This window comes from Pseudopipra pipra, chromosome 14 (assembly GCF_036250125.1).
Source record: "Pseudopipra pipra isolate bDixPip1 chromosome 14, bDixPip1.hap1, whole genome shotgun sequence".
NCBI lineage: Eukaryota > Metazoa > Chordata > Aves > Passeriformes > Pipridae > Pseudopipra > Pseudopipra pipra.
This window is the reverse complement of record NC_087562.1, coordinates 17779271-17791417: the sequence shown is the minus strand read 5'-3', so window position 1 is coordinate 17791417 and position 12147 is coordinate 17779271. Positions and strand designations below refer to the sequence as shown.

General features: G+C 40.9%; 1 long non-coding RNA gene across 1 annotated transcript; it reads right to left on the bottom strand.

Moving 5' to 3' along the window:
- Positions 1-598: 598 nt before the first annotated feature.
- Positions 599-7778, bottom strand: LOC135421806 (uncharacterized). The gene is made up of 2 exons (XR_010434206.1): positions 7547-7778; positions 599-691 (listed from the first exon to the last, which is right to left on the bottom strand). It is a non-coding gene; the product is annotated as an uncharacterized LOC135421806 (long non-coding RNA).
- Between the last annotated feature and the right edge of the window lie 4369 nt (positions 7779-12147).

The following is a 12147-nucleotide window of genomic DNA, read 5'->3' as shown; positions in this document are numbered from 1 at the left end:
AGTTCATCCCTTTGCTTTAAGATAAAAAATTCCTGAACTGAGAAGGCAGCTACAACTTCGACTTTAAGAAAGGACACAAGGAAAGGTCAAAACAATTTAGAAGAGATTTGCCTCTTCAAATAAGGCAAGTAGTTATGTTGTTTTAAAAAAGGAAATGAAATCTTCATTGTGGAGGACTTATTCATGTAAAACAGATTAAAATATGCATTCATAATATGTAAATATAGAGTCAATTAACATGAAGCTTTTTTACAGTATAAGTGATTGTAACCTGCCAGTGTCCTCTGGGACGACTTTGAAACTGAAATGCTTCTTCTCTGTAGTCCCAGTTAACAAAAATCAATAAACAGTAAACAGAGCAGTCTGTTGCCAAGTGAGCAGTGTCTGAATAGGACAGTTTAATTTTCAGCAGATGAGCAGAATTCACTGGGAACAGATAGACTCAGGAGCCCTGCCTGCATTCCAGGACCGGTTCCAGTAGGCAACAGAAAGTAAAATTCAGAAAGAGAATTAAAATCCGTGTGTTTGGGCTGACTCCTTTCTGGTTTACCTCAGATTTCATCAGTTACACCCCTATGAAATCAAGATGAAGGCGGTATAAAAACACTGAGACGTTTATTTCCAGTTTGATCTTTTCTTTGATCCTTGAAAGCTTCCGTCAAAGCAGGACAGCTGGAATCTGTCAGGAGGCCTGTTGGGGAAGAAGGTCGTGGTGTGTCAATTTAGCAAAGGTGACATCTTTCCCCTGCATGTGATTCTGCTCAGAGTCCATGAAAGGGGTGCCAAGGACAGAGGTCAGGCTATTACTAACTCTTAGCACTGCCACAATTCACTGTGACTGATGCTGTCAGGGATGCTCGAGTCAGAATAAAGACATAACATTGTTTATATATAAAATTAGGCGAGTCCATGTCTGATTTTTTTTTTTTTTTCCCCTTGAGCAGGTGGGGTAATTACTTGATAACTGAGCGATCCTGTGTAACAGAGTCTTCTAAGTGGCCATGCTTTGCTCCCTTATCTAGGAATTAGCCTTTTCGAAGTCAGAGAATATCCTGAGCTGGCAGGGACTCACAAGGACCATCCAGTCCAACTCCTGGCCCTGCACAGACACCCCAACATCCCACTCTGTCCCTGAGAGCGTTGTCCAAACCCTCCTGGAGCTCTGGCAGCCTTGGTGCTGTGCCCACTGCCCTGGGGAGCCTGGGCAGTGCCCAACCAGCCTCTGGGGGAAGAATCTTTTCCTGAGATCCAACCTGAGCCTGCCCTAACAGAGCTCCTGTCATTCCCTGGGATCCTGTTCCCAGTGACAGGATCTAAGGGAACAGCATGAAGCTGTGCCTCCTATATGAATTCTCCCTGTACAAACACACGTAACAAGATATTTGAAAATTATTACGTGGGATCTGCTTATGTGCCATGCTCGGTTCATAGCTCTGAATTTCATTTTGCACATGATCCTTGATCCTCATGACCACACCTTTAATTGCATTAATCCAAGTTGCAAATAGCCTGCATGTTTCTGGCAGTGCAGAGTTTGGCTCAGCTAAGTACAAAACTCTGAATTTTAAGTAGATTGATGAGGGTTTTGAGCATTTGGTATGTTCAGCTTTTGAAAGCAGTTTCTGCTGAAAGTCTGTCTGCTTAAAATTCAAGCACTCTGCAACTAAGGAACTCCAAAAAGAGGTAATGAACCATAAATTATTGCCGTTAGATATTTAATACTCAATCAGTATGTGCTCTCTCATGCATATCCCACTGGCATTGCATTTATTCTGACAGTGTGGTACTGGTTCAATTACTTTGCTCATTTACAATAAAAGATTAATGAAAAGAGGTATATTTTAGTTCACAGAGATTAATTGCATCCCCTACTTTCCCTACTCTAGAAATATTCAACCCATAATCCTGATAGCTTTTTCGTCAACAAGTACATGGAAAATTAATAGACTTTCTTCTGCTGGAATCCTCGGTAGGCTTGCAGATACAAACATCCAGGGAAAAGCTGACTGAAAGCTGGCTTTCTGGTATGGAGGAATTAATTTACCTCCTCTCTCTCATTCTTTCTCTTTCCTTTGCTCTCTAATCCTTTCTGATGACACTTTGAATTAGCCAGAAAAAAAACCAAACCAAAACAAAAAACAACAGGTTTTATGCAGCGAATATTTGATACCAGAACACCCTTTGTCTTATGTCATCCAACTAAAACTTGTGGTGTCTTTTCCTACTGATGTGTGTCCAAAGAGAGCTGGTCATTGTGAGGGGGGATGGACATTTGAAGAGCTTTCTGGGGTGTTCATGCCTTATAAAATTTATCAGCCTCTATATTTGCAGAGTACTTGCTAAGGTTACTAGTAAAATTCATTTTTAACCTTGACATGAATGGAGTTGATACTTGCTTAAAATTGCAAAGGTTCTCATGTCGTTTAAGACTAAGTAACCTCTTGGGCATTTCAGTTTGGAATTGTGGCTCTACTGTGTAAAGATAACTGGGGGGGGAAAAATCAACAAAAAAGGCATCATGTGTGCTTTGACATGTAGGGAGAGAAAGACATCTTGTTTTATCGGAGTCCTATCCACATTATGAGGAAAATGAATCTAAGAAAAAGGCCATAACTACAATATCACAAGAAAACACACCAGGGAAAGTCACTTATAAAAACACAAAGTCGATGCTTCCATGCAAGCTGCAGAACCTCAAGGCAGATCTTCAGCACTTCACATTTGTAGCAGGGCAGATTTCAAGAGGATTGCTTTGAGTTCAGCTTAGATAAACATGCACAAGTTCAGAACTTATCACAAATTGCTAAACCTGTTCAGCTTACAAAACTAGAAGGGAAATCTGATTAGAAGAATAATTCTTGCAATGTTATGGCATTTGTGGATCTGTTCGCTACTGGAAACTACCAGTGGGGGGAAAAAAGGATAAAACATTTCAGTATTTTGAACTTTAAACATTGGTATAAAAGTAGATGTACACTTTAAATACGTATCTAGTAAATGCACGTGTTTTACCTAAATTGTTTGCCTCTCTCCATGGTCACATAGAAAAGGCTCTTGGAACGCCCTTTGAAATGCTTCCTGGATATCCTACTCTAGATCTACAGTGGAATATGTAACAGCTCACCTAAAGTCTATATCCAGCTCAACCTCAAAGTGCAGTTTTATGCATTATGATTCTTTCTAATCTGTACTATTTTCCATCTTATGAAGGCTCAGCATTAATTCAGACTTAGGGAGTAGAATGAAAGCTGGCCTGGTTTGTGATGGGATGGCACAATTTGTGGGCAGTTTAGGCCAAGGTAAAGGAAGACTCCTGACTTCAAGGAGTCTCTGTGCTCTGTGGCCACTGCACAGCCAGATTTGTCTCTTCAGAGGGCTGAACAAAGCTGTGGATAAAATATTCAGGCTTGGGTTGTTGGCATCTTACTAATGAGGGCTTGAGAGGGCTGTTTAACCCACCTGGAGTAGGGCCTGTGCCTCTTTTCAACTTTGTCTTGCTACCATTGGACAGTAGAAGGGATTCTGAGTTCTCAGCTTGAAAAGGAGGGATTAAATCACATATGCTCGTACAAGTTCTGAAGGACTGAAGTTAGACAATATTGCTTGATCCATGAGGATCTTTTTGTACGATGCTGTTGTTCATTTTCCTCATCCTGCTAAGCATGGGGCATCTCTCCAGAAATGATTTCACTGGGGGGGAAATGTTGTTTGCTGTTCTTTGGGATAAACTGGGTTTGCTTCTTGGTACTTTTTAATGAGAGCTGAATAGTTTGCTGGTAGCTACATCTGATTTAGAAAACTGCAGCAAACCGCTGCTGCAGCATATAATTCTTTTCTGTGTGAAGACTGTGTTTTAAATCTGAGTAATTTAGCTTATTTCATGTCTGTCTATGCCCACTATTTCTTTGAGTGCTGGATGATTCCATATTTAATTTCTGATCTTTCGACTAGCGGATTTTTTAATTTAATAATACAATAATATGCTTTAGAGCTGCCTGTAATTACTTGGAAGATATGACTTCTCTTTGTGTAAGTTATATGTCTGTAATTAAAAGAAGATCTGGCACATATATCTCCAGTTAATAATACTCATGATAATAGAAAACTTGTGTCGATTTTAATAGGAAACAATTTTTAATTTGCTTTTATTGAATCCTGTGTAAATTGACACAAAACTTCTTCCCTCCCATTGCACAGTATGCCTGAAGGAGGAAATCTGATAAAAAGACAGTTTTAAGTTCTGCATGTAGAGCCTGCTTTGAGCACTTTTGCAGAATTCCACGTGGAGCTGTGTCCTGCCATCGGGTTTCTCTGCAGGAACACGACACAGCCAAACTTGCAATGGTGAAGAATCATTTGCCTTAACCCTTGTAGGCATCAAAGCTGTGTGCACAGCTCAAATTCTGACCTTCAACCTTTTGTGCAGAGCTGGAATTTTAGATGTTTGTCCTCAGTGTGTTGCTCTCCACAGCCTGAGAGATGAGCCTGAGAGTCAGACCAGAGCTGGTGGGTTTAAATCTCCAGTGGCACAGAGCCAGGCCTGAGGTCAGGATCGAGCCTCAGGTCCAGTGTGACAGGAGACAAAAGAGATTGTCAGAGCTTTTTTCAACAGCATCCTTTATTTCTTGACACATATCATCAAATCCCAGACTGGCTTGGGTTGGAAGGGACCTCAAAGATCATCCAGTGCCACCCCCTGCCATGGGCAGGGACACCTTCCACCAGCCCAGGTTGCTCCAAGCCCCGTCCAACCTGGCCTTGGACACTTCCAGGGATCCAGGGGCCGCCACAGCTTCTCTGGGCAACCTGTGCCAGGGCCTCCCCACCCTCACAGGGAGGAATTCCTTCCCAATATCCCATCTAACCCTACTGTGTCAGTGTGAAGCCATTCCCCCTTGTCCTGTCACTCCAGTTCCTTGCCAATGGTCTCTCTCCATCTTCCTTGTCGGCCCCTTCAGGTATTGGGATGTCGCCAAAGGATTTTTTGTCCCAACATAAGAATGAAAAATGTTTTGAATATCTTGAGGCACACTGATGGTTCTAGACTAGAACTCCAGAAGTTATAGAAAAAGGGAAATCTTTTAAGTTCTGCTATTTCTTCCTCAGTCTGATTACCCAGCTCATCGTTAATATTCTGCATGAACATTTTGTCTCTGTTTCTCTGTTTCATACCACAGAAGGACCGGGTGGTCTGTAATTTGAAAGTGCAATTATTCTTCAAGCAGAGACACCCCTTGAAATAACATTTGCAGTTCAGCAAGTCTTACATACTCATACAGAACTCCATCTTATTGCACCCCAAATCCTGAACCAATTAATTCAGTGTGTATTAAGAGATGAGAGCAAAGGATATTTGAGAGAGAAAGATGTATTTTTAAGCTGGATTTGTTGATCTTGTTTCACTTTCCCTCCACTCTGTCTTCTACCTTCTATCACAGACCACATCTTAAATTGTAACATTTTCAATCTCTTTGAGACTCTTCAAAAATAATCTTTGTAAAACTGTATGTTTTTCTACATCTTAAGTCTTAACTGATTCTTAATCTAAAATTTTGGACAGATAATTTTCCACAGCCCTCATTAGATAAATCAGAGCACCTGTTTCTTTAGCATTTGATTTTCTTGCTGTTGCAGTCAGGGATGGACCAACCAAGGGAGAAAAGAAGAGCATTGATCTCTTTTTTTTCCACTTGACTGAGTAAGATCTCTGGTGATGTTTGCTTCTAGGATGTAATTCAAAAGTTCAGGAAAATCAAAAGTCTTCCCATTTACTTCAGAAATCTTTGAATATGGCTTATAGTGGAAAATTACTTTCTTTTTTTTTTTTTGGGTGTATGTATATAAATATTAAACCCAGGAAAATCTCTGTATAGACCCAGCTTCTTTAATTAAAAATTGGCTTATACAGGTATTGATTCTTTAGTTCAGCAAAAACACAAGCAAAAACAAGGCAAAGAGCCAAATGATGATGTGTCTTGGGGGAAAAAAATCTAGCAAAACACTTTACATCAAGCCAGTAAAAAGTAATATGGAATAAGAAACATGGACTGATGTGTTGAATTCTTCTCATGATCTAGAATGCTGACTCAGACTGCACAGAATTTGAATTATTTTCTTGAGGAGGAGGAAAATCACCTTCCTACTAAAAAATGCAATCAAATATCCAATGCAATTCTGCTCTTCCTTTAAAGAAAAGAAGGCAAACTTTAGTTATTTTACTTATAATTCAATTCTACTGAAACTTAGTGTCTCAACCTTATTTATTAATGCAATATTTTAAATCGGAGCAACTCAGTGAATGACTTTGTTGGGCAGAATAAGCAGAAAACAATCAGTGTACATATCAATAGTTGCATATAAGAGTGGTTCTATTGTATTCTCAAAACTGTTGTCCTTTAACAACATCCTTTTCCCCTGGAGTCAAATAGGGAAGGCAGGGAAGAAAGAAGTTGCTTGTATGTCTCTGCATCAAATATACTTTAATATTGCCCTCAAATCCTCATTCTGCTACCTCCCTAAGCTGACACTGCTTAACTCCCTGACAATAAATGGACTATATCAGTTTATGGAAGGGTTTATATGACAGAGGCAATTGCTCAGGAAATTCCATCTGCCTCTACGTACTGGGGCTCAAGAGGGAAGAGCAGGCACAGTTTGAGCTGTAAAGCTTAAAATTACTTATGCATTATAAATCATGTAAGGGAGAGGAAAAGGTCTAGAAGCTTAAAGGGTAATGTAGGCCAAGCTTAGGTATCTTTTCCCAAAATCACACTGCAGTGCTTCCATGATCAGCCTTTCCATGGTTGACATCCCGGAGTTCTCAAAATTGCTCTTAGTTGGGTTTTTATCCAATGTCTTATTTTTTCACTCTTGGTTTTTATCCTCCAGAAGTAATAGTTAAGGATGGTAAAACTGGTTAATGTTGGGAAAGTTCGTAGATGCTTCATGAAATGGATTTTCTTTTGTACATTTACAAACAATACATCTGAATCTCCATAAATTCAGAGATTTTCTTGTGTTCAATTTGATCTTGGTGTGAAAAAATATGGAATTTCATTGCCTGGCCCTTCTGTATCAAAAATTCTACTGCAAAGCAACATATCCTGATACTGGCTATTCCACTAGATTTTGTGTTTTGTTTCTAAAGGGTAAAACTGTTGAAAACAGCATTTATTAGCTGAGAAAGAAGGCATTTTTACTAAACTAAACATCACCAAACAAGTTGTTATAGATCACTATCTTTACAAAAAGGTAATTGAGTGAGAAAGTTGATTAGGGATCAGTATTTTCTGCCTTTTATTACAGATTATTTTGTATTTAAGTCTAACACTTTAGGCTTAACATTTTTTATGAGCTGAACTTTCTGGAAAGAAAACCAAAACCAGCCGTTGAATTCATGATGTTGGGATAGCTTGTTCTGTACAACAGCAGTTCTTTGTGAATATATTTAATGACATCTAAAGAGCTGTCATTAACTACAGGGAAAAAATAGTTAATTATGTCTTGAAGTAAAGAAACAGCATTCTAAAACAACTTAGAAACTCACCTGTTGCTGAAGGAAAGGCATGTGTTTTCTTCTTCCTTCATCAGGAAGGTAATGGAGCAGTATATTTTTAGGGATAGCAATATTGATGGTGACATATGTCTCACTTAAGCAGACAAAGGAACAAAAGCCTTCAGAGTACTATTGAGGGTCCAGTGGCTCCAAGATGTATGCCTAGTTTTGTAACTGGTGTATGTTTGCTAAACTTTTTGAACTTTTCTAATGGCAAAAAGAAAAGAAAAGTACCTGAGAAACAAGTTAAAAGGAAACATTGCACAAGTGCTGTTTGACTAGTTGTTTAACCTTCCCACACAATATAAATCATTCTGAGGAAGTGCATCTGTGTTCTGAGGTTTTGTTCATGGAATTATAGAATATCCTGAGCTGGAAGGGACCCACAGGTCCATCCAGTCCAACTCCTGGCCCTGCACAGACACCCCAACAATCCCACCCTGTCCCTGAGAGTGTTGTCCAAACCCTCCTGGAGCTCTGGCAGCCTTGGGGCTGTGCCCACTGCCCTGGGGAGCCTGGGCAGTGCCCAAACATCCTCTGGGGGAAGAACCTTTTGCTGAGATCCAACCTGAGCCTGCCCTGACACAGCTCCAGCCATTCCCTGGCTGCTGTCCCTGCTCACAGAGCAGAGCTCAGTCCCTGCCCCTCCTCTGCCCCTCGTGAGGAAGGTACAGACCCCAGTGAGCTCTGCCCTCAGTCCTCTCTCCTCCAGCTGAACAAGCCAAGTGCCCTCAGCAGCTCCTCTTATGGCCCCTCCAGACCCTTCCCCATCTTCTTTGCACTGCTTTGGACACTCTCCAATGGCTCAATCCCTTCCCTCCATTGTGTCCCCCCAAACTGCCCCAATGTTGAGGTGAGGCCGCCCCAGGGCAGAGCAGAGTGGGACAATCCCCTCCCTGGTGCCCCAGGACAGGGATGTCCCTCCTGGCTGCCAGGGCACTGCTGACTCAGGGACAACTGGCACCACCAGGACCCCCAGGGCCCTTTCCTGGCTCTGCTCTCCAGCCTCTCATTCCCAGTCTGTCCGTCCATCCGGGGTTGCCCCATCCCAGGGGCAGAATCCACTGTTGTACTGTGCTGCCAATACAATCACTGAGTATGTCCTGCCTCTGCTTCAAAACCACAGGAGTTCAGATGTGGGATAAAAACTAAAGGATTAAAATAAAAGTGGAAAGGGAGATCTGACTGAGCCATCTGAGGTAAGAGTGGCAAGTCAAAATTAAGTTGCAGTCATTGCTTTTGTGAGCCAGCTAAGTTTAGAGCATGAACCTTCTACATATTTATTTACCTTTTTTAAACACCCTCAAAGATAAAAAGAGCCAAATTTGGGCATCAATTAATGCAGCTCTGCTGTTGATGTTTGAGACATTACTTGTCTGATAAAGGTATGATGACAATACTTGGATCCTTTGTGTTCTGGAAGCTGAGTGTTCTACTTCAAAGTGAGAGGTTAGGTGTGTGTGAACATGTCTGGAGCTGAGAAGGAAAAGGAGATTGATGGTAGCCAGCCTCCACAGATGAAGCTTGGGATAGATCAGTTCCATAAAGAAGAGAGAAGGTGAGGTGGTGATTTCAAGGATGAGTACATAGACATCCTCACCCTGTGCAGGGGGGATCATATCAGTTTATTTCTTGCAGCAATAAGAAACACCAAAATACATTAAGACCAAACAGTTCTTTGTGACGTTCTTTACTCTGCTATTGCTCTTCAGCTGTGACATGTCTGAGAGCCCAAACACTGGCTCAAACACTCATTTGGGGGCATTTTTCTCATGAAGGTAACTGTCAGTATGATCAGTAGTTCAGCTGGACTCAATAGTTTGCTGTTCAAATAAAGAAAAGGAAAAGACAGTGTGTATGTGTGGGGAACACCTTTATAAAAAGCCACTTTTCTGTATCTCTTTGCACTTAAGGCAATGTTGTAGCTACAAAGCTGACTTGAATGGAACTGAATTTGAAAGAAATAAGGACTACACGAGACAATTGGCTGTAAATCCATAGATTCTGTGACATTTGGTAAAAGAATTGGTTCTTGTGGGTTAACAGGATAATAAAGAGAAATTCTTGGAGCTTATTCTTTTGTTTGGTCTTTGTCAGAACATTGTTTTATTTAATGTCAGGTCTTTGCACTTAGTCAGCTGCAGAGATGTTCTACCAGTTAGTCTCTGCCACCACTGACTGTCTTGCTGATCTTGCCATGACCCAAGTGTGGAAGAGAATGCTTTGAAAGGCTTATTTCTTCTTCTGAAGGAGTTAGGCACTATACCTTGTAGTCATTGAGATTACACTTAGAGGGTAAAAAAAAAAATCTCAAGTTGCCAAAGTAAAACTCACATTGATTTGTTTTGTGACTCTGAGGAAGAGTTACTGCCAAAGATTCAAGAAAATAGTCCTGCTTTGAAGGGTGAGAATAAAAGAAGCCAGGAGGTGTAGTGGTTTCTTCCCAAAATAGAAAAGAAATGGCTGGTGGGTAAACAAGAGAGTGAGAGAGTCTTGACAGGGAAGAATTGGGTCATTGTGGAAAGGGTGATGTGCCCCTGACAAAAGGCACCAGTTGGGCAGAGCAGTCAGATGCAGACCAGGAGAGAGGCAAAAAAATTATATGAAAGCTAATGACATTATTAACAAACTTATCACACGTATTTCAGAATAAGACTTGATGTGAATACAACTGAAATGACCAGCTGGTGCATTTGTAATCCTTGAACCTTTTGGTTTTATCCTCTTCCAAACTCTCTAGTGATTTTTCTTCTGTGAATTGTTTTTTCTTTGCAATCTCTATCTCACTATAGGGTTCTCTATTCAAAGCAGAAAATGAAAGAGTGGAAAAAGGAAACTGAACCATTTCACAAGAAATTTATTGCAGATAGCAATTTAGTAGACTCATTATCCCAGCATGAGGAAAATACAGTAGAATCCTAAGAAAACCAACACAATACAAATGCAGTGAATATACCCAGTCATTGAATAGACAATATCATAATTTCTCAGTTCAGGTTAATAAAGATCCTAATTCATTTTGCTGTAATAGAATGTATTAAGTAAATGTTAAGTGCTAATTAGTATCCTGCTATTGAAAAAGCAAGAAGTAGATCACATGAGATGAGTTCAAACCGGTAGAAATTCTTAAGTTTCTTGAGAATTCTATACCTAAGGTATGGGCAGAAGCCTCAGTAGCAAAAAGGTTAAAAATGCTTGTAAGAATTATCCAAGCAAGTCTAGTTACAAAAAGAAAATAGTTTCACTGCGGAGTTGGTGGGGAAGGGCAGTTTTAAGTTTTCAATATATATTTTAAGACTGCAGCAAACAAACTAGAAGGGCAGTTTCAGCATTGCTGGTGCCATTAAGTTTTCTTCATTGCAGCAGTTTTAATGTATGCTGTTTCCTGATGGATTCCTTCTTGTATCCCCACTAAACACTTTTTTGAAAGACACCCTTGTGAGTGGAGTCAACAGAGCTGGTCAAAACCAGTGAAAAGGCAGTGATTTTGTGGAACATATTCTGACTGGCTATGAAAATCAATAACACTTCAGACACTGCATTTAGATATATGCTCATCTCTGTGGTATATCTCAGCTTTTGACTCAATAGGAGGTTTTGTTCCATGGCTGTGCAAGCCATGCAGTAAACTCTGCTGTCTTGAAGGGAATTGCATTTGTCAGCCAGCTCTGACAGCCTAACCCGGGCTTTCCCCACCACTACAGAAACAGTAATTCTAATTTAGACGGTGAAGTGATAAGTAGTGCATCAATTTATTCTTAAAAGACACATTTCATAGAATCATAGAACAGTTTGATTTGGAAAGGACCTTAAAGATCATCCAGTTTCACCTTGGCAGGGACACCTTCCACCAGCTCAGGTTGCTCCAAGCCCCGTCCAGTCTGGCCTTGGACACTTCCAGGGATCCAGGGGCAGCCACAGCTTCTCTGGGCAACCTGTGCCAGGGCCTCCCCACCCTCATAGGGCAGGATTTCTTCCTAATATTCCATCTAACCCTACTCTCTGTCACTCTCTTGTCCTGTCCCTCCAGGCCCCTCTCAAGAGTCTCTCTCCATGTTCCTTGCAGGCTCCCTTCAGGCACTGCCGGGCCACAATTAGGTCACCCCAAAGCTTCTCTTCTCCAGGCTGAATAATCACAATCCCAGTTCTCTGAGCCTTTCCTCACAGCCGAGCTGCTCCATCCCTCTGATCACCATTTCAAGTCTCTATCCACATTATAGCAACTATGAGCTGATACAGAAAGCACAGTTTGCCTGACCAGCAGCACACACACCAGAATGCTGAGTTAACAGATTTAAACTTTGTTGACTTATGGTGAATTAACACAGCAACTAATGAAAATACTCCCTGCTGTTACTGGAGTTCAAAAGGTCTGCCACATGAAAACTGGATGTTTAAATGAATTCAGTCAGGTAAGGGATACTTTCTCAGTGAAACTGTTCCCAGACACCTGGGAACTGTGCAATATCCACATGCCTTAAAAGCCATCATAGCTGACCCTTCCAGCAAATCAAAGTTTACTGTGGTTTGGGCTCTCTTTTGTGTAGTTCAGTGCCAAATATCTAGTGCAGGTGTAACGGTGACTCTGTTAG